Below are 24,186 nucleotides of genomic sequence, written 5' to 3'. Positions count from 1 at the left end.
TATACACCATGGAATACTATGCAGCCATCAAAAAGGATGAGTTTGTGTCCTTTGTAGGGACATGGATGCAGCTGGAAACCATCATTCTTAGCAAACTATCACAAGAACAGAAAACCAAACACCGCATGTTCTCACTCATAGGTGGGAACTGAACAATGAGATCACTTGGACTCAGGAAGGGGAACATCACACACAGGGGCCTATCATGGGGAGGGGGGAGGGGGGAGGGATTGCATTGGGAGTTATACCTGATATAAATGACGAGTTGATGGGTGCAGCACACCAACATGGCACAAGTATACATATGTAACAAACCTGCACGTTATGCACATGTACCCTACAACTTAAAGTATAATAATAATACATAAATTTAAAAAAAAAAAAAAAAGAAGTTTTCCCGTGCTTTATGAAAGCGCTGTACACCCGCCTCTCCCAGCCCTCTCTCATGTTCACCACCTTCTTTACATAAAAGCAAAAACAAAATAACTTGGTATTTTGGAGTTGGATTTAAGATTTAAACGCAAAACCTGAAACTATAAAAATTCTCGAAGAAAACCTAGGAAAAACTTTTCTGAACATTGGCCTAGGAAAATAATTCATGATTCAGGCCTCAAAAGCAAATGCAACAAAAACAAAAATAGACAAATGGAAATTAATTAAACTAAAAAGCTTCTGCACAGCAAAAGAAATAATCAACAGAATGAAAGACAATCTACAGAATGGGAGAAAATATTGGCAAACTATGCATCCAACAAAGGACTAATATCTAGAATCTACAGGGAACTCAAACAATTCAACAAGGGAAAACCCAAATAACCCTATTACAAAGTGGGCAAAAGACATGAACAGACATTGTTCAAAAGAAGAAATACAAACTGCCAATAAGTATAAGAAATGCCACTGATCAATGCCACTGATCATCAGAGAAGTGCAAATTAAAACCACAATGAGATACTATATTATACCAGTCAGAATGGCTATTATTAAAAAGTCAAAAAATAACAGATGTTGGTGAGGATGCAGAGAAAAGAGAATGCTTATACACTGTTGGTGCAAATGTAAATTTGTACAATCTTTATGGAAAACAGTGTGGAGCTCTCTCAAAGAACTACAAATAGAACCACCCTTTAACACAGAAATCCCCCACTGCTGAGTATCTACCCAAAGGAAAAATATTATTATATCAAAAAGATACCTGCACTCATATGTTTAGCACAACACTATTTACAATAGCAAAATCATGAAATTAACCTAAGTGCCCATAAATGAATAATGAGATAAAGCAAACGTGATATATGCATATATGTGTGTGTGATATATGCATATATGTGTGTCAGACCTATATATATGTGTACATATATATACACACACAGACACACCATGGACTACTATTTAGTCATGAAAAAGAATGAAATCATGTTTGTTTGTTTTTTTTGCAACATGCATGGAACTGGAGGACATGATCTTAAGTGAAATAACTCAGAAACAGAAAGTCAGATACTCCATGTTCTCACTTGTCAGTGTGCACTAGATGCTACATGTCTTATCCTCTGTATGCAACATAGTGCTTGGCATGGGGCAGTTACTCAACATACTTTGTTTTATCAAATAAGTGTTATCTGGCTTCTTGTTCTAGTCATCATCATCCTGCTTTGTCACTGGCAAAGCATTGTAAGGTACCTGTCTCTGTTCAACCAGCATGGACAAATACCTAAGTACTTCTGCTTTTTCTCTCCTTTTCTTTCCCAATTCAAGTTCTTTTTCAGGAAAATAATAATGATAAATCCTGTTTATGGGCATTGTACTAAACTCTTCCTTTTTATTATTTCTACTATTCCTCACAATTCTGGAGGTAAACATTGCCCATTTTAAGGTTAGAAATCTGAAGCTTGGAGAGGTTTCACGACATGTCTAGGACATAGTAAGGAAACAGCGATCCAAAGCTCAGCCCCATTAAGTTTCAGACTTTACATAATTCTTTAGTCAATTCCTAACTTGTGTTGTCAGACCTATTTCCCATCATCTCCCTAAATTCCAGCTCAATAGGACCATCAGAAATTCTCTTCATGTATCCTCACAACTTTGCTTCTATTGTTGCCTCCTCCAGATGCCCCCCTCACATGGTACCCTGCGCAAAGCCCAACTCAAACATCTCCTCTGTCATGAGGCTATCTGTGCTTTCTCTACCCCTCCATTGGCTACGATCTTGCTTCTTTGTCACATTTAGTTTGAACTTCTCTTACAACAGGTATTATATTCTGCCTCGAATTAGAGCTATTCTGATGCACATCTTTCACTTTATCCTTCTTTACCTTCTCAACTAGGTATAATAATAGCAAACGTATATACTGCTTACTAGGTGTCTGAGAACAGTCTAAGCACTTAAAATATATTAAGTAACTGAATTTTTTTTTTTTTTTTTTGAGACACAGTCTCGCTCTGTCGCCCAGGCTGGAGTGCAGTGGCTGGATCTCAGCTCACTGCAAGCTCCGCCTCCCAGGTTGATGCCATTCTCCTGCCTCAGCCTCCCGAGTAGCTGGGACTACATGCCCCCGCCACCTCGCCCAGCTAGTTTTTTGTATTTTTTAATAGAGACGGGGTTTCACCGTGTTAGCCAGGATGGTCTTGATCTCCTGACCTCGTGATCCGCCCGTCTCGGCCTCCCAAAGTGCTGGGATTACAGGCTTGAGCCACTGCGTCCAGCCGTAACTGAATTCTTATAATTAACTCTTTAAGGTATGTACAATGCATATGCATCCTCTCTGTTTTGCCAATGAGGAAACTAAGGCACAAAAAAAAAGGTCAGTAAACTTGCCGGGGGTCATAAAACCAATGAGTAGCAATAACAGAGCTTGCACCCAGGTAATACAGCACCAGCACCAGCACCAGCACCCATGCCATGAACCATTAGTCCAGGTTGCTCAGGTGTAGCAAGATCTGCTGAGCCAAAGAATAAATGAATATACAAATAAATGAATGCAAGCCAGCAAATTCAGTGTAAAATCAAACAAGCCAGCCACATTATTTGGTTTATTTGACATCCAGTTAGCCTAAATTTGTGGCATTAGAAAGAATTTTTATGTGTTAACCATTCACTTTAAAATGAATATTTTCTGAAGACACTATGCCTGGCCCAGGGCTAGAAACTGGCTAAGTTTGTGCTGTCAAGATCTCACAACCATCCAGGGTGGAGCTTGCAGGTGTGTAGAAATTTAATAACTGGGACTTTATGACTGTATTTAATTTTCTTCCTATCATGAACCATGAACTAAAGCAGTGGTTCTTCCCTCCTCATTTGACATTGTCTGAAGACATTTTTGGTGTCACAACTGAAGGTGCAGGTGTTACTGGCATCAGGTGGTTAAAATCCAAGAATGCCACCAAGCATTCCAAAATGCACAGGACAGCTGCCATGACAAAGATATATGTGGCCCAAAATGTCAATAGTGCCCAGGCTGAGAAACCCTACAGCAAAAATATAAAGAAAAATTCCTATGCCAAAAACCAAAGATGAACAAGAAGCTCTCATTGAGAGGGTACCTCTCAGACTCCTTGCAGGAAAGGCCAGCGTAAAATTGAGAAAAATTAATTAAACCACAGCAGTAATAAAGAAATAAACGAAGCATACACAGCAAAATAAAATCAAGTCTAAAATACTCCTTGAATCTGCAGTAGCATTTAGCAAATTAATCTAATTACTGGGATTTTTGCAAATGCTGCCAGTGGTACTGTTGCTCTGGAAGGAGGAAGATTCAATGGCCAGTCTTCCCAGAAATTCACTTAGGAAAATTTATTAGTTAGCTATCCTTGTGTGCTGCAGGGTTGAGGTTCTAGAATGAGCAATTGCTTCATCTAAGACAAAATATCTAAACTCAATGTGTGCAGATGGCTGGCTCAGGAATACCCCCTCTATTTTAGAGGTTCATTATGTGCCCAGAGACCACATCCTGCAGACCAGCCCTCAGAGTGGAGGGTAAGATGGCTACTCCTTTACTGACTACATAGGAAAATGTGGGCTTGCTTGAAGTTCCAAAGATGGGACCCTAAGGGATCCTGGGGGGAAAATCCCCCCATTCTCCCTTTCCCAAAGTACTTCTTTTTTTTTTTTTTTTTTTTTTTTTTTTTTTTTTTTTTTAGTAGACAACGATGTCGTTCATTTAAAATGTTTACTTCAAGAAATATATATATGACAATTACAGCACTAAACCAAGCACCTTCGACCAAATCACATCCTCCTCTTTGATTCCGCTTCACTCTAAGCCTCTTTCAAATTCTTTTTCCTGAGCTGGAAGACCAGTCAGTCGCCCGCGGGGTCAGCGCCTAACACGTTCCCAGCTGGGCAACTGTGTACCTCTCTCTAGGCGTGCATGACGCCCTTCTCCCCAACTCCTTGTTTTAAAGGATTTAACCCATTAGGAAGTTCATTTTTCAATCTAAGCCAAAAGGAGGTGGGGAACAAGGCAGTCTTCACTTCGAAGGCCACTTTCCTGCTCCAGTCCCTGGCTAGGGTTCTAGAAGTGGCTGGCCACTGGAAGATCTAAGTCCAGCTCCACCCAGGGCAGCTCCTGCAAAGGCTGGGACCTCCAGTGCTGCTTCCTCAACCCTCTCGGTGACCACGACTCAAAGGAGAGACCTCAAGGGAGCCGGGAGCACAGGTGCTGGGGCTGCCTTCCAATAAAGAGAACTGTCCAGGGAAACGGATCAGGTTATCCCATGGAAGCCTGAGTCAGAGATGGTGGTTTTGGGGTGATATGGACAAATTAGGTTAGTTTAGCAAAGCTCTGAAGTGGCAGAAGCTTCTCCCCTGGACTACTGATTGAACACAGAACAAAAGATGCGCCTGGGGTCAGACTAAGTCTTAGAGAGATGCAGGCCAGTCTCCTCCCACAGGCCTTGGGACTGGCGGGACGGACACTGCTATGTGGCCTCCAAGGGCAGGAGTCACGGTAAGGAGAGACTGGGGTGGAGCAACAAGATCATTTTTGGCATTTTAACACGGAGACAGTGACAAGTGGTAACAATAGCAAAGCAAAACAAAACAAAACAAAAACAAAAACAAAAACAAAAAACTTGAAGAGACCAATATTTAACTATTTCCCATCCACCCAAATCTCACACTTAAGTTCTATTCCCAACTCCCCATAAGCACCACTGAACTAAATATCTATTTTAAAGTACCCAAACCAGTCCAGACCCTCTGGAAACCAAGAACCCCAGCCAGAGCTGTCGCCTCTCTTGGGTCCAGGCGAGAGGAGGGTTCCAGAAAAGGCACCTCGTAACTCACTCAGCACAGCGCACACGGCGGCGAGTTCAGGCACTTGACCGGGACGCGGGTGGCAGTCACAGCATCCGTGCTGACACTCGAGGAAGGGGACTCTACAGTAATCCCAACTATTTGATACCAGAGCCAAGCAGACGTGACTAAAGGGAGCTGAGTCAGCAGAACGGTACCCCGAGTCTCAGCAACAGGACGGCCAGTGCAAGGCAGGATGCAGGCAGGGTAGAAAAGGAGACCAAGACACAGGGTGGTCAGCGCTGCTATGGAAAGGGCTGATCCTTCTTGCAAGGACTGGAGAATCCACTTGACTGCTGGCTGATCAGTCTCCAAGTGGCGAGTGCGCCAAGGTTCAGCCCTGGCTCCACAGGAAGCCACGAAGCCGACTCAAATGATACAAATGTTCCCACCTCTGCCCCACCTCCAAGGCCCCATGGTTCCACCATCACCTGATTTTCATTTGGACTTCGTTAACAGCTGAGGTCGATATAAATGGCTAAGCACAGACTCCCAATCCCCCATCGCCGGGGACAGGGCAGATTCTATAGTGTTGCAGCCAGAAGGCTGTGGGCGTACAGGCCGCCAAGGGGAGAAACAGAACCCACACCAGCCTAGTACGATCTGCAAGAAAAAGCGGGAAAGGAGTGACCCGCTGCCGAAGCACGCGAGCATGATTTTGGATGGAGGCGGGCCGGAGGGAACTGACTTTGCCTAGCTGCTGCCGGTTCTTGTAAGGGACATTTTTTTTTTTTTTTTTTTTTTTTTTTTTTTTTTTAGTAAATGGCAATTCCTCTTCCATGTAGCATCTGCTTGGATCGCAATGCTAATTATAATTGGAAAGGGGTGTTTTGGGGAGTGTATTCAGGAGAGGAAGAAAGAAAAAGCTTTAAAAAAAACCTACATTGCTCAAAGTTTCTGCCTCTTTTGTAGTAATAAGTCAACTATTAGCAAGTATTTTAAATCGACATCAAGGGGAAAAAACGTACTTTGGAAAACATACAGAAAAAAAAAAGAAGGTAAGGTTGGATCACTTGTAAAACGGAACCTCAGAGAGTCCAAACAAAAATGCATCTTCGGTCAACTTTTGCTTTTTTAAATTCCTTGTTTGACTTCACGTCCCAGTGCATATGGAAACGACAGCTGCCGCGAGAGGTGTGGAGTCGGAGGAGTCTCCGGGAGCATCCAGAGGGTTCGGGGTTGTATTCTGGCAGTTTCTTGATCTTTTCTTTCTCGGTCTCATTTTCGTCTCTTGCCATCACCAAGGAGTGTGAGTAGCCCATGGCGACCTTCTCTGAGAAAACGTCATCTGGAGTCTTCACCTCCTGGGCTGCAGTGGAAGACTTGTGGTCTCCGTAGACCAGTTCCCCGAAGATCGGTGTTGGGCCCCAGCTGATGGTGCTCTCATCGGCGGCCACAATGATGCTGCTCTTCCCACAAGCCAGGCTCCAGATTCTCCAGCCACAGAGGTCCTGCACTGCTTTCGGGTACATGGCAGATTCACGGCAGGTGTTGGTGGCCCCCCAGAAAAACAGACCACCCACTTCACTGAGGGCCAAGGAGCAGATGTAACCAGCATAGATCTGGGGCACCCCACGCCCAGGGAAGTTAAACAGCTTCACCAAGTGGGGGACCATCTCGTCCTTCTGCTCTGCGTGGCCCAGCCGGGCATAGCTACCGAAGCCCTAGGTGAAGACTCGCTTCTGGGAGTCCAGGACCAGCGTGCGGTTAGCACCACAGGCCACATCTCGCACAACCACCTTTTGGTACAGGCAGAATCTGTCTTCTCGATGAAGATGGCCACTCGCGGGGGTACCAGTTCGCAGTCGTACTCTATCCGCTGTGCTGGGGAGATGAACTTCCCATCCGAGTTGTGTCCCAGCTGACCATATTCAGACCACCCAAAAGAATAGAGGTTTCCTTTTCAGTCCATTATCATACTGAATTCAGCCCCACAGGCCATTTTAGTAAATGCCAGCCGTTATACATTATCTACACGGGGCTGCGGACAGAGTCTGTCTGATTGGCAAGGCCCAGCTGCCCCATCTTGTTCTCCCCAAACGCAAACACGGAGCCCGTTTCTGTCAAGGCCAAGGTGTGGTTCCGCCCACATGCTGCAGACATGATAACTTCATGGCAGAAACCCTCAATGAGTCTGGAGGTCTCTATTCTCTTGGTGTCGCCATGTCCCAGCTGCCCCTTCTCGTTTCCACAGCTTCCCTTCAGTGGTGATGAGGAGGCTGTGCGCAGCACAGGAACCCTAGACCACTGTCGGCACCCGGACCCCCGCCAGGCACCCATACCTGTGGGACCCCCACACATTCTGGCCGAAATTGCGGTAAGCAGCTTGCTGTTTAGGCACTCCTTTTCACCAATCATGTCCCAGTTGGTTGCCCCCAAAATCAAAAGCTGCCCATTACACTTTGACCCTTCAAGTTTGACGCGCTCCTTGGCGCCCCGCGCGCTTGCCACTGCAGCTACTGCAGAGCTCGGGCCTCTCGCGCTTCCTGCCCGCTGGGCCGCCGCGCTTCCTGGGCCTGGCGCGGTCTGTGCAGTTGCCCGAGCTCGGCTCCTCCCAGGCCGCCGCCGCCGCCTTCTTCCTGGGCCTGGTCGCGGCTGGTTGGAGTGATGAGAAACCGGAGAGAAAAAACGAAGAGAAGCAACTAAAAGACGGATCTGAGGGCTTTTTTTTTTTTTTCCGGCGCAGACGAGGGCTTCAGCCCACTCACCAGATACGCTTTCCAAAGTACTTCTACCGAACCCTAAATCCTGGTAAGGAAAGAAGTGCTCACTCTCAAAGAGGGCTAACAGAAATAAGAACATGGGAAAGCGCCAGAACCCTGGGTTCAAATCCCAGATCTAGCACTTAGCCGGGTTGACCTTTGATGAAGTGATTGGCTTCTCAGTGCCTCGGTTTTGTCATCTGTGAAATGGGAGATAATAATCCACCTCACTGGGTTCTTGGGGGAATTAATACAAATAAAGCATTTGAAATAGTTGCTTGCACGCAAAAACTGCTGTGTAAACCCTGGTTATCATTATTATTATTATTAAAGTATGAGTTCATTGAAGGAAAAGGCTGCACCTCATTTTTATGGATTTCCCTAGGCTTAACAGAGTGCCTATGTTACTTCCAGAATATATTATCATAATTCAGGTGACTTTAATTTGGTTTAATATCAATACTTCAGTCAAAGTGCCCTCTCATCATCTAAGGCTGATGGGTTTTGCCAGGTCTGATTGAAAAAGAATATATGCTGCAGTTTTGGGATACTGCCTTTTTGTCTTCTTATTTTATCAGTTACAGAGGGAGATAGTTTTAAATCTATATGTATGATTGTGAATTTTTCTAGTTTAAACAATTCTTGTTTTAGAGATATATTATTAGATGCGTATACATTTAGAATTGTGTTTTCCTGTTGAACTGACCCTTTTTATCATGAAATGTCACTCTCTATATATCTAGTATTACTCTTTGTCTTAAAGTATACTTTGTCCGTTTGTAACATAGCTGTGCCAGCTTTCCTTTGGTTAGTGTTTGCATGGTATAAGTTTACCATCCTTTGACTTTCACCCTATCTGTGTCCTTAGATTTAATGTGTGTCTTACAAGCAGGAATTATTTGGGATAATTTTTAAAATTCACTCTGGCAAGCTTGGTTTTTCAATTATAGTATTTAATCCGCTTACATTTAATGTAATTACTAATATATTTGGGTATAAGTCTACTATTTTGCTTTTCGTCTCTATTAAATCATCTGTTTTTTGTTCCTTTGATGATGCTTTCTTGACTTCTGTTTAATTAGTGAAGTATTTTTTAGCATTCCATTTTGCTTTTTCCGTTAGTTCTTAAACATTTTTGAATTATATTTCTAGTGAATATAAAACATAATTTAATGATTGTAATATGCATCTCATTTCAGACTAAGTATAATTTACCTTAAATTAGTAGTTTCACCACTTCATGAGTAGTGCAAAAACTTCAAAATAGTTTAGCTCCATTTACTTTCCTCCTGCCTTTGTGATATTGCTTTTAATATTTTACATTCACAAATGACACAAACCCTACACGACATGATTGCTGTTGCTGCTTTAAAGAATGTAAAAGATAAAATAAAAATTTATTTTAAATATGGGGGCAAGACAGTGACTCATGTCTGTAACCTCAGCACTTTCAGTGGCCAAGGAGGGAAAAACACTTGAGTTTGGGAGTTCAAGACTTGCCTGGGCAACATAGTGAAACCTCATCTGTACTAAATACTAAAACAAAAAATAAAAATAAAAATAAATTAGTTGGGTGTGATGATACATGCCTGTAGTCCCAGCTACTAGGGAGGCTGAGGCAGGAGGATTGCTTGAGCCTGAGATATTAAAGCTGTAGTGAGTTATGGTCATGCCTCTGCACTCCAGCCTAGGAGACTGAGCAAAACCCTGTCTCAAAAAAATACATATATTATTAATATGTAATATATATTACATATACAAAATATATAATGTAAATAATATATAAAATTTTATATATATATATATATATAAAAACATCCTGGAGAACCTTATTTTCTTCTGTCAGATATTTGGGGTCATTGTCTTTCAACCTGGAGAACTTACATTAATAATTCTTGTATTGCAGGTCTGCTAATGACAACTTTGCTCAACTTTTAATTGACTGAAAATGCCTTTGGTTTGCTCTAATTTTTGAAAATTATTTTAGAATATAGAATTCTAGACTAGCAGGGTTTTTTTTTCTTTTAGCACTTAAAAATATCATTCCATTAACTTCTGCTTTCTTAATTTTTGTTGAAAAGTTTGCTATTTATCTTAGGGTTGCTCTTTGAAGAAGATTAGTCTGAAGCACATGTTTCTTCTATGTCTATATTTTACAACTCCCTCCATCATGTAATGTAAGCTACTTAGTGGCAGGGACCATGTGTGACTTGTTCATCAGCAGCATCTAGAATTGTGCCTGGCATGTCTATATTCAAGGCATATTTTTGAAAGCATTTATAAATCAATGAATGAATTGTACATCATGAGCACAAGGCAATGCCCAACACGAAGAAACCACTTACCAAAGAGTGAATAAATTCAGTTATTGCTCCTGGAGAAGATCTCTACTGTTATTTCTAAGTTCACAATACCATTCAGACTGTTGCGTAGACCTCTAGCTTAAATTAAATTTGACCACTGCATAAACATTATCTTGACCACTTATAGTAGTTTTGAAAAATTCTACTTATATATTATCTTGATAATAACATCTGAAAATATGACATTAGTGATTCTTTTTAGATTATTTATTACATTGAAGATGAGCCAAGCCAAAATGTGTTCTTTTGGAATTAGCTTTCAAATAAAATTTACTTCATAATGTAATCTCCAAAGAGTGAAACTTTTTAAGACACAGATATTAAAAGAAGTTTCAGGGGATTTTAATGAAATAAATATGGAGGTCATCCCTGCATCAGTTTTAACAACCATAAGAGCCAGACTTACAGATAGATGAAATTTCTTCTCCTTGTCAAAGGGAAGGAAGACCCTGTATTTTAAAACAGATCTGTCTTACAGTTTACTCTCAGCTACTTTTTGCAGCCTCAGGACATTTCATCGTCTTGTTGGTTTATAAACGATACAGAATAAACTTAAGTTGCACCTAAGTGGTTACTTTACAACGCAAGAAGCAAGCCATTGAAGTTCAAATGCTTATCCAACCTCTAGTTCTTTGATGACATGATAAAAACAGATAGGCTATGCATTTGTTGGAGAGGACTACTGATGTGCCATATCTGACAAAGGGTGTAGAAAATTATGGAGAAATGAAAAACCTGACCATTTCTTTCTGAGCCATAATATAAAATGTAGCTTCATTTTTTGAATCCTTAAAATGGCAACCGTTTTCAAACATAAGCGTGAAGGGTGCTATAGAGTTCACTACATAGTCTTTGGATAATCCACATCCTGGAACTTATCTAACACTGAGAAGACCTGAGACTTGGCTATCTTAGTATTTTGAAGCATTCATCTGAAACCAAGTTGTCTTAAAAGCAGCAGCAGCAATGAATACCTTATTTGTTTATTTGGCAAATAGTTGTTGGCCACCTGTTATGTGCTTAGGTTCTTGGGATGGAGTGGTGAATAAAATAGTCAACATCAAAATGGTCAAGCAACTCACATTCAGTGGGAGAGCTTGAGAAGAGGGACAGAGCATAGGCATGATCAGGAAAGTGCCCTGACCAAGAAAGGGCAGGTTACAAAGCTGGCAAGAATGGAAAGTACAGGAGTCAGCCAGATGATGGTAGGGCAGAAACTGTGGGGTGGAGATGGAGAAGGTGGGCTGGAGATGAAGAACTTGGGAACATTCACAATGAGGCAAGTGATTTTCTAGGAACTAGGAGCATGGAGATAGCAAAACTTTCTGACTATGAACACATTCCCCACTGTAATGGATGCCATCTGAGGCAGACAAGAACCCATAAAGAGAACGGTTCTAGCTCTGTGGAAATTTCTGTCTGGAAATTCCCGAGGACCTACTGTTACTGATACTTATTTCTTATAAGCATCTATTAATATGGTAATACCAGCAACTATTTGTTGCATGCTTGCTGTATCAAAGGCATTGCCCTGAGGGTGGTGGAGGCCAACTCATCTCATCCTCTACTAACCTAATGAGGTGAGCACTTTTTTTCCATAAAATAGATGTGGCCAAAAAGCCTTAGGAAGGGTAATTTGCTCAAGTTCACAGAACTAATAAATTGTGGAGCCAAGGTATTAACTTGGGTCTGCCAGATAGCAGACCTATTGTATTTGGTAGAGGTCAAAATATGTGACTAAGTATACAGAATTATTCAACAATTATTTATCCAGTATCTACCATGGCCAGGCACTACGCTAAAATCATAGATCCAAGGAAACCTTAAAGTTTCTGGCCCAATCCTCTCATTTTAGGTGTGAGAAAACTGAGGCTCACAGAAGCTGACAGACTTAATAATATGTCATACTATCTATGTCAACTATGAATGGGAGAGAAAACATAAAAAGAACAGAAGAAATAATGGATCTGTGGATTTTAATTTTAAAACATTTAAAAGATTGAGGGTATAACTATTCCCTCAAAGTTGCCCCTCTTTTCTCCAGTTAGTCACCCAGAATGAATATGCATTAGAGGAAAGTTTAAATCGAAATCATTTAAATGACATCAACTTTTCCCTCCAAAAATGCTTTTAAGGTGAAGATTGTAGCTTGTATGTCTTTGTGTTTTTGCGTTTTTATAATATACTCTTAGGTACCCCTCCTGGAGTAATCCTTCGATGTGTTTATAATGACTTGTATAGACTGGCGGGAGATTGGTCTACTTAAAAATGGCAACTGAAAGACCTTGCAAGACCTTCCCAACAAACAACTCTTGGCTTTTAACTGGAGTCGGGAAGTCTTTAAACATTCCCCACACTGGTCCACCAAACACTGGAATTTGCCATTGCCATGGCATCACATGAGATGCAGTCACTAAATTAACATCTGGGTATGGTTATCAGTTTCTTTTCATCTGGAGTATTCATTTTTAAAGTTTGACCCATGCTTCCCATTTATTTTTCAGAAGGTAAATAAGATTCCAAATGTTTTAAGCAACCCGTAACACAGGCACCAACCTGCCTCCATTCTTGGAAACCACACACAAGAGAAAAACCTCTATAAGCTAAGTCACACCCGAGTAATTTGGGCAAATTGCAGTGGGGAAGGAGATCAGGACATATTAATTACTTGGCAAGGGTGTTCTTTATATAAACCACAAAGGTAAACCTTAATCCAGTTCCAGGAATGTCTGACTAATAGGCCATGATTTATGGGAAGTTCCTGGCCATGATAATTCTTGTCTTTGGCTGGTAAGAAATCAATGATCCAGAGCAGCCATTTTCGAAGTATGTTCCCTAGAAAGTTGATAGAAAATTAATGTGGGGAAAAAAAAAACCTTAAACAAACATGTTGCAAGCAAATAGGTTTGGGGATATCTAAGGCCGAGGAGTTCTTCTGCTGACAACAGTTTAGAATGGTCAATGATCTATGGTGTATTGAGCCTCTCCAAACTTATTTAAAGATAGTCTTTCTTTTGCCGAGTAATCTCACCTTTATCTTTTCCTTGCTGTGTGTCCTCATGTCCTAGGCCCAGTCCCTAACCACTCTAATATTTACCTCTCTCACTTAAAAAATAGAATAACACTTCATATCATGAGGTTAATATGAGGATTAAGTGTAATTTACATACATCTATAGTTGCCCTGTAAATGATAAAGTACTAGACAAATGTCTGTGTTTTTAGGCAGGGCCATAACCCTGGTGGTAAAATTAAAATATATGTCTCTTCACACTTTTTAGCTCATTTAGACATGTATATAGTCCTTATGGCTTAAAAGTTTGTCTTTCTTGAGCAACCTCATCCCTGCTTAAGCTACTTTGGCCTGTTTCTTAAAATTCTGCCCATAGCCTCATTGTTGCATTTGCCCTGCCCGTTGTAGTACACACGTGCACACAGCATTTTCCAAGGTATAAAATTTTGAGGAAAAATGGGAGGACAAATGTCACGTTTTGGTTCAGCTGGACATCTCAGTGCCTTCATTATGCATAGCATTATGAGACTCCAACAGGGAAATATAACTTGCAGCATCTTTTCCAAATTTATTTTATAATGGAATTCCTTTTGTCCCAGAATATCCATGAGTACCAGTGGTTTGCAGAACGCACCTTTGGAAAAGCTGCTGTATAGGCTTGGTAGAAATCAAATGGCTTCACTGACAAGGAACATCTCAGAGACTATATCTCCAATAATCTCACATTATTCCTTGATATTGATCTATAATTTAAGTATGACACTTAAACCTAAGTATGAAATTATGGAAGTAAAATGTACAAATTGCAAGCAGTTTAGTTACATATCATAAAAAGGTTTTGACAATGTCATAGCTAAACAACTTCACCGATAACATCTTGGGTAACTTAAGTTTGCAGAGTATAAAGTAACTGAATAAGTTGAGTTTTCTGATTAATTTAGATAAAATATTGGGCTAGAAATGTTTGTAAAATCTATAAGTGCACTTTTTAGGCTTCATCAACTCAATAAATAAACATATTTGAAGCATATTTTGATGATTCAGGATGTTTATATGTGCAGGATGTTCATTTTATTCAGTGACTATCAGGTAGTCCTACAGAAGTAGAGGGTTCTGGGGTTTTGGGGCTTTGCCTGGAATCTGTACTGATCTACAACATATGTTAGAAGCTTTTATATAAAAAAGCTAACAAAAGCTTATTTTCTATGTATTTGTATAATATAACACCTCACGGGTTTAGGCAAGCCAGTAATCATTATCTCTTCTATATCCTACTATCAGTGAACCTACAACACTGATAGTCTTTGGCTGGGGCAGCCGTCTGTACCATGTGACTTGCCTCCTCACTACTCAAACCCAAAACCCCAGTTATTTTCAGTTATAGATGATTAGACCAGGCTAGATACTTGACCTGAGCTTGGGCAATTAAATTCCTTCTCATCAGAATTTGGAAATGAAAACTAAGTATTTGGGTCGGTTGGACAATGATGAGTGTTTGTGATAGTGATTTGGGACCAAGAGAGGGCAAATCTACCCAAGCCCCTGAGAGTAAATGATTCATCTGTTAGGACACAGATTCAACCACTGTATTAAAGACAAAATAAAATGCCCGAAAAAAGGTAGGAAATATTGTTTTTCTCAAGCCCAGACTTGACATAGCAATTTCCCATTGGTGGGGACCTAGGCTTCTGGCCTACTCACTGTTAGGGTGGCACAGTCCAAAATAGCTTACTACCATACTTATGTTGCAGTCAAAAGGATGCAGAAGGAGGCTGCCCTTTCCTATGACGACAAAGTTACATACGCCACGTGTACATGAACCCAGAACTTGATCGAGTGGCCACACCTAGCTGCAAGGGAGTCCAGAAAATATAATGTTTGGCAAGGAGGCCACGTATCCAACTAAATGAAAGGGCTCTATTGTTAAAGGAAGAAAAAAAAATGGATATTGGAGAATGACTAGCAGTCTGCCACAGGATGTGAGTAAGCTGAGAAAAAAGGTACTCAGAGAATCAGTAGAGAGAAGTCAACAGGCAGCAAGAAGCAGAAATGACAGAGAGATAGAGTCAGAATCAGAGAGTCAGGGAGTGGTTGTCTCTGACTTCCCATTTCCTGGACATCCATCTGTCCTTGCTACATAGAAACTGGCTTCTGTGAAGTTTCTCTGTGGCTTTTCAACAAGTTCCATTGTTTCTTGAACTAAACTGAGTTGGTTTATGTTTCTTGCAACCGAAATAATGCAGACAACATTTATTGTATTTATTGAGCACTCACAATATGTTAGGCATTGTGCTAAGTGCTTTCCATGGACTGTTTCATTTAAACCTCATAGCAATTCCATGAGGTAATTACTGTTCATTCTCAATTTTTGTGCCTGAGGAAAATGAGTCTTGGGAAAACCTCACTGTTAGCAGGTAGCAGAGCATAATTTGAACCTGAACTCTAAAGTCTTGCTGCACACTGATGATCTTTACCACCACTGAAGTCAGGCATGAACTGTAGATCTACGGCAGGATGAGGCCAGGTAAGGCTGAGGCCTGAGACGAGGCTGACTCATTAAAATCAGGTAGGTACTGAGGAACAACACACAGTGATATGACCTGGGAAGAAGCTCAGTTGGAGGCAGGAACTCAATGTCTGGGGCCACACAGGTAAGCACCTGAGTGTATCTAACCTGCAGAGTTGGGGTTGCCCATTAGGCATAGTGATGATCAATTCATGAGTAGACAGAAAGGCTGGCAGGTGGACAGCAATAGATAAGCTTATCAACGGGATTCTTAGAAAACTACTCAATATGTTGTTGAAAATCATCCAATTATTCTACTATGAAGAGTTAAACAGTAAACTGATAAGGTTAGGTAACTAAGAGGTTAGGGCACTAAGAAAAGCCTCACAAAGGCATGGCAGGGTCTGTGAACTAGGTAGGTTATGATAATCCTTTGCTCCTTCCAGGAAGTTGAAGGGCTCCAGTTATAGCAAGTTAATTGCACTTGATAAATTGCAATTTATACCAAACCGTGTAGACTTCTGACTCCTTGGTAAGGTCTAGCCCTATGACTTCTTGCTTAGAGGCTTATCCGTTACCACACCTCCTGTCTTTGTATGACCCAAACAACATGAAGCAGCCCCACTGTTGGGACTTGAGACAATTTTCACCAAGCAGCTCACAGGACTACAGATTGAAGTCATTGGAGAAAAGGTCTTTCTCCTAAGCAGATCTACACAAACCCTAACTGGCATCAAGGGAAAATGTTTACTATGTTTACCTCTTCATAGTAGAATAATTGGATGACTTTCGATAGCATCTTGAGTTTAAGGAATGAGAATTCCACCAGTCACAGATTGTAGAAGTGGTACGTAATGAGAGTGATTCCATAAGTTGACCTAAAAGCAAAGGGTTCTGAAGTTTCCAAAGAGATAAATTGACTTAGTTTCTATGCAGTTTAAATTGCTAATCTTCCCGACTATTGTTTCTACTCATTTTGCTGCTAGTCTCATAATTACTTGCCTCTCCAGCTGCATATGTATCTTTTTTTTTTTTTTTTTGTATTTTTTAGTAGAGACGGGGTTTCACTGTGTTAGCCAGGATGGTCTCGATCTCCTGACCTCGTGATCCGCCCGTCTCGGCCTCCCAAAGTGCTGGGATTACAGGCTTGAGCCACCGCGCCCGGCCTGCATATGTATCTTTAACACAGCATTCACCAGCTGGCATATCTTTAGATAATTTTTAGTAGAATTCTAGAATTACAGAAATCAGCCTCCAAAGGCTTTCCAACAAACCTTGAACCAAATATTTGCCAATGTGTATTCCTCCTTGTAGAAGGCGTTTGAGGGTGAAGTAGGGAAGATATTTTCTTCTACCCTGTTCCTGACAGGCTAGAGAAATATGAAGGGTAAAAAGAGAGACACATTGCTTTCACAGCTGTAATAAGGAAAGGGGCTTTGTGATTGGATCAGAGCCTGAAGTGCAAACAATAATTAACAGAGGGTAAAACCTTAGAGAACTAACTGTGGTGATTACCCCAGAGATAGCCCAATCTAGGATACTATTGAGGTGAGCCTTTTAAGTTATAATAGAGAGTAAGATTTATTAATATCATTCATTAATAAGATTAATTTTTCCAAAAATTTAGGTCAGTAGTTCTCAACACTGGCTGCACATTAGAATCCCCATGCTCTGGCTACAATTCAATCAATTAAGTAAAAGTCTCTGGGGGTGAGGCCTAGACATCAGTTTTTAAAAAAATCTACCCAGCCAATGCCAATCTACAGCCAAAGCTGAGAACCACTGATGTAGGGATATTCAGAAAGAAAGATAGAAAAGATTAGCATGAATTATCTGGAGCCTGATTAGGTAATTTCAGAATGCAAGAGCTGGTGAAAGTGGAAGTACTGATCATCTACAGGGGAATATGCCCAACAAACATCCTCCAGTGGAAGATGCAGGTGAAGCCTGGCAGAGGAGAAGCAGAAGGATAGCAAAAGAACTAGGCCTGATTAGCGAACCTTTCTTTGACAGGGTTTGTTTAAACAATGGATGTCTTCAAGAGGCCCAGAACTTACTGACTTGTCTCTCCCTCTCTAGGGAGGAATCTGGAGGAATGTGTCAGACAGAAAGTAAAGAGAGTTAAGGTAGTGAAGACACCATGATTCAGCAGTGTCTTTACAGCTTGTAGAAATGGCAAGAACTAACCTCAGAAGCAGATGAAGATTTTACACATTCAGCAGAAAGAAGTAGGGAAATGAAATATTACTGGTATATTCCCCTACCACAAATAGACAAGTGGCCTACAGAAGGGGGCCCAAATGTTTCTGTTACTGTTGAAGCTGGCAAGTTATTCAAGGTCTGTAATAAGCAAAGGCTAAGGACAAAATGGTCAACAAGCACATGAAAAGATTCTTAATATCAGTCATCTCTAGAGAAACACAAATCAAACCCACAATGAAACCTCACACCCATTAGGATGGATACTATCAAAAATGAAACAAACCAAACCAAAAAATCCAGAAAATAACTAGTGCTATTTTTGAAAACTTGTGCACCATTGGCGGGAATATAAAATGATACAGCCACCACTATGGAAAACAGTATGGAGGTTCTTCAAAACATTTTTAAAAAGATTTATCATATAAGCCAACAATTTTACTTCTGAGTAGATATCCAAAAGAACTCAAAGAAAGGTTTCAGAAATACTTGTGCGCCCATGTTTACATCAGCATTTTTCATAATAGCCAAGAGGTGGAAGTAACCCAAATATCTATTGATAGATGAATGGATAAAGAAAGTGTGGCCATATACATACAACAGAATATTCAACCTTCAAAAGGAAGAAAATTCTGACAGGTGCTATAACATGGATGAGTCTCAAGTACTTTATGCTAAGCCAGTCGCAAAAAGACAAATACTGTATGATCCTACTTATATATGTACTTACATGAGTCAAATCGATAGAGATAGAAAGTAAATGGTGGTTGCCAGAGGTTGTGGGGAAGAGAACATGTGGAGTTATTGTTCACTGGGTACAGAGTTTCAGTTTTGCAAGATGAAAGAGTTACGAAGATAGATGGTGATGATGGTTGCACAATCATGTGGATGGAATTAATACCACTGAGGTGTACATTTAAAGATGATTAATGTGGTACATTTTATGTTCTATTTACAATTAAAATTTTAAAAATATATATGACCAGATATTTTTAAGTGCAAAAAACCAAGGTGGAGTATAGTTTATATCATATTCAAACATTTTGGGGGTAAGAAAGGGGAATAAAATTTAGCATAATCTGTGTTATGACTTACTTTATTTGTATGTATACACACGCACATTCATATCAAGAACCATTAGAAGAACAGAAAATGAATAAAATGAGACAGAGGTGGAACTAAGACTTCTCATGTACACATTACTTACAGTATTGACTTTTGAATCATGTAAATGAATTGCTTATTAACAATAATAAGACATTTTTAAAAAGTTGAGGAGAGGCAATGTTCGAGGAGAAGCTGGTGAAGCAAGAGCCTCCCTGGGCCTCTTGGGGGCCTTAGGATTTAATGGACATATCAACAGTGGCTTCATTCCAAGTGCTTGCAGCTCCCATTTGTATGTGGCTGAGACAAATGTGAACTAAAAAGCAAAACACTCCTGGGCAAGAGGGTGCAAGGGCCTAAGAATTCCAGAGCGGGAGGGAGTGGAGCAGCTACCTTGATATAGGACTAACAGGGCCCAGCATCTTGCTGAGGATGGAAGATACAGAGGACTGGAGCGGTGGGAGTGTGCTTGGAGAACTGCCTGCCATACTTGAAGGGAGCCATGGTCCCAAGAGGAAGTGAAGGCCACATCATCCTGGAGGAGCAGGGAACATGAGATTCAAAGGGGAAAGAGCAAAACATAAAGGAAGAATCCTAGAGTGTCTCAAATGCCACTGTTTCCAAGAGGATTCAGTGTGATAGGGATCCCCTCCCTCTATATGGAAATACAGTGTCCCCTGTCATCCCAGGCACTTTGGGAGGCTGAGGCGGGTGGATCACAAGGTCAGGAGATTGAGACCATCCTGGCTAACATGGTGAAACCCCCTTCTCTACTACAAATAAAAAAGAAATTAGCAGGGTGTGGTGGCAGGCACCTGTAGTCCCAGCTACTCCGGAGACTGAGGCAGGAGAATGGCGTGAACCCAGGAGGCGGGGCTTGCAGTGAGCCGAGATTGCGACGCTGCACTCCAGCCTGGGCGACAGAGCAAGACTCCACCTCAAAAAAAAAAAAAAAAAAAAAAAAAAAAAAAAAAAAGAAAGAAAGAAAGAAAGAAAGAAAGAAAAAGAAAAAAAATAAAAAGGAAATACAGTGTCCCAAGTAACTTCTAGACCAGCTCTCTGTATGGAATTAAGTTCACAAACTGTATACTTGGTCTAGACTCCAGCTCAGCTTGACCAGCATCCTGGCCATCTTGAAACCAAGGACATCTTCCTTATGCTCTGCATTTCCCTCTGTTTCTTCCCCAAGGCAATGTTATTTTACTACTTGGGGCTTTGGTTGGCAAAGCAATATGGGTCTGACGAGGGGAATATTATTTTTCCAGGAAAATTGTTCTAGGTTAGCACACATTCTTGTTGGATACATTTCCAGAAGCAGTATTGCTGGGTCAGAAGGTATGTGCACTTAAAGCTCTGATAAACATTGTCAAATTGCCTCCTAAAAAGGCCACTTCAACTTATACTCCTGGCAACAGCATAGGAGGAATTGTTCTCACCAATGTGATGTGTACAGCCAAACTTTTCTACATTTGCCAAACTACTAGGGGAGAAATGTGGTCTTATAACTCTTAAATTTCAGTAGCGAGTGCCATTTATACTACTTAATGTAAATTGTATTTTTCTGTCAATTAGGAAAATTTTTCCCTTTGCTATTATAATGCAAATATTTCCCCCAGTTTGTCTTTTGACTTTGTGGCATTATGGTGGGCAGACATTTATCCATCTCTCCTTCATGGTTCCTGGATTTTTGCATCTTGCTTAGAAAAGCTCTCCCTGCTGGCCGGGTGTGGTGGCTCAGGCCTGTAATCCCAACACTATGGGAGGCTGAGGCAGGCGGATTGCCTGAGCTCAGGAGTTCAAACCAGCCTGGGCAACATGATGAAACCACATCTGTACTAAAAATACACAAAATTAGCCAAGCATGGTGGTGCACGCTTGTACTTCCAGCTACTTGGGAGGCTGAGGCACAAGAATCACTTGAGCCTGGCAGGCAGAGGTTGCAGTGAGCTGAGATTGCGCCACTGCACTCCAGGCTGGGTGACAGGGTAAGACCCTGTCTCAAAAAAAGAAAAGAAAAGCTTTCTCCACTGTAAGACTGTATTTTTTAAAATTCTCTCTTGTATTGTCAGACACTCTTTCAGTTTCAGTCTTATTTTGAGGGAAGGCAGGTTTCCACCAGTTAAAATAACAAAAGTATTTCATAAAATTAGGTATTTTTCTTATATATTGGTTTCGCAAAAGTATCATAGTTTTGGTCTCTGCTTCCACTGGAACGTTGTCAAGCATTTCTCACAATTGTAACCTAGAAATATGTCTACAGACACATAATTACATGGAACACATGCGGGACTGATTCTTCAGGCCTTGGGCAGCCTGAGTTCTGTTCAGGCACCCAGACAGGAATTGTATTTACAGTCTTCACAACAGTCTCCAGTAAACAGATCACACTGCGTGGGAGAATCACATTTGAAAGGGGCCCCAGTTGAACTTTCATTATTTGTCAATTTTCAGCCTGAAGCCACTTCTTATGAATTTCATGGGACAGGTCATTAATACCATGTGCTATAAGATATCCATTAAAGAAGAATTCTCCTAAAGTGTTTTATTCAGAAACTTTAAGAAATGTTTCCAGAGCGATGGTTTTATCAACTTCAAAATAGGGCCAACTTTTAACTTGCCTTGTGTGAGTTGAAAGATCTTCCACAAGTTGTCATAAATCCCATCTCTAAGAAAAACACTCCCAATGCCTTATTCTTTTGGGACAAAACACAAAATATATTTAACATACTGCATCTTGGGGGTGAAAAATCCTAGAATTCTTGACATAAACACAATCCTTTATAGAGATGTGTTTCCAAGGATCCCCACCAACATAGTTCAAGAAATCTTCATAAGGAGTAATTTGTTGTTCTCTTTTGTACCCTCCACTGTCCAACGTACCTACCAGGAGCTGGTGAGCAGTGAGGTGATCCTGCCAAAGGAACAAAAAACAAGGAATGGAAAGAAGACTTTAAAGAGCTGCTGTTCCTCAAAGCCAAGAAATGTAGAGTCATTCATTTCCCCCCGACACCTAGCCCAGCTCTGGACTCAAAGGAGACAGCCATGAAGATGATGAAGTCACAACCCCTCTCAGAGCCTCAACACCACTCCTCCATGGGAGCACTGGTGTTTTCGATTACCAGCACCTGGAAATACAATCCTTCTCAAGTAGGATTGATTGAGAGATTTAGCAAATAAAAATATAAATTGACTGGGTATTGTGGTTCATGCCTGTAATCCCAGCACTTTGGGAGGCCAAGGCAGGTGGATCATTTGAGGTCAAGGGTGTGACACCATCCTGGCCAATATGGTGAAAACCCATCTCTACTAAAAATACAAAAGTTAGCAGGACGCGGGACATGTGCCTGTAATCTCAGCTACTTGAGAAGCTGAGGCAGGAGAATCGTTTGAATCCAGGAGGTGGAGGTTGCAGTGAACCGAGATCAGCCACTGCACTCCAGCCTGGGTGGAAGAGCAAGACTCCGTCTCAAAAAACAAAGAAAAAAAACAAAAACAAACAACAAAAAAACCCAGAATGCCTAAACTTAAATTCCATATAAGCAATGAATAATATTTAGCATAGGAATTCCCTATGCAGTATGTGGGACATACACTTTAAAAGTTTTTTTAGTGTTTTTCTGAAATTCAAATTTAGCTGGGTGTCCTGTACATTATCTGGCAAAGCAGATACTTCAAGGCAACCATCTTAAGGACAGAGGTAATGAATAAAAAATTCTTCCTTATGATGAAATAAAAACTTGTCTTCTACCCATTGGTTGTCCTTCAAATATCCAGAAAGCTACAGAGTCATTAAAGTCAGAGAGACTTGGGTTTGGTTCTGTTACTGTGTGACCTTGTGCAGTTTTTTTAACCTCTATTTTTTCTGGTCCTTAAAATGGGTTTTTATTACCTGCATTACAGGAAAACCACGATTATTAGAGTTCTTATAAGCTCCAAATGATCTTATTGAGCCCAGGTAAAATGGTTATTGTAATCAGTCACAATTGTGAATGTTTATGGAAATCTAGAAAAGACTGTTCTCTTAAGGGTGAACCACTGACCCGACCGTTATCCCTTTCTTGGGGGATGGGGAGAAATATGAGAGAAATAGAGAATGGCCACCCTCTGATTACCATGGAATTTAAGGTAACTCTGTACATATTCTGTATCTGGTTATTGTCAAGTTTCTAAATCTGCTGCCTAAAAAGTACAAAGAGTGTTCCTATAATACATGCAGGTTGTAATATTTTCCAAGTATACTAACAATAATTGTGAGACTATGTTTGTTTGTTATAAAAAATGAATATTAGTTGTAAAATAATTCTTGTTAACCCACTTAAAGTTTAAGTAAATTTATTCACCAAAGTTGTGACAATTAACAGGCTAACTGGATTTCACTGATTTGTTATAATTAAAGTGTGCAGTATATAAACTTTGTAGATCCCTTTACAAAAGAGATTTCCTTGCAATAATTAAATTGCAGTTGTTTATATTAAAAATTACATAAAATCTTATTTTTCCACATTATGTCCATTTCCAATAAGGTTTTGAGTTGCCTCCTGGTCCCTTGCCTGTAGAAACTGGCCAGTTTCCCATATCTTATAATGAGGTACCACAGTGGAATGGATCTTCCTTCCCCGCACCCCCTGCTGAGCACTATATTTCCATGAATGCAGCTCAAAATCATTTGATAGCCACATCACCAACTCACTTTACTTGAGCTATCAACTATAACTCCTTTTCTTTTTGTTACCTATGCTGTGGATAAATTTATCTTATATCCTGCATTTCATTTTCCTATTCCCAAATGTATAAGACTTAGTAAATTTTTCTTTTTATTTGTAGGTTAAGAATCTAGCATGTCCAGATCATTTTTGCATGTTTCTAAATCTTCATCTGTCATCTGATTATTTTAAAAATACTTCTTACTACAGAAACTCAAGCTTTGAGACAGGAGGACAGAGGAACCTTAGGTTTAAAAACTAAAAGAGAGCACTGTGTAGATCGCATTGGGATAAGGTGGTTTTT

At 40.6% G+C, this 24,186-nt stretch overlaps 1 pseudogene; it reads right to left on the bottom strand.

Annotated features, from left to right (window-relative positions):
- Positions 1-3,134: 3,134 nt before the first annotated feature.
- LOC135970469 (protein RCC2 pseudogene) lies at positions 3,135-15,558 on the bottom strand (annotated as a pseudogene).
- Between the last annotated feature and the right edge of the window lie 8,628 nt (positions 15,559-24,186).

This window comes from Macaca fascicularis, chromosome 4 (genome assembly GCF_037993035.2).
Source record: "Macaca fascicularis isolate 582-1 chromosome 4, T2T-MFA8v1.1".
Lineage (NCBI taxonomy): Eukaryota > Metazoa > Chordata > Mammalia > Primates > Cercopithecidae > Macaca > Macaca fascicularis.
This window is presented reverse-complemented; position numbering and strand designations above follow the sequence as displayed.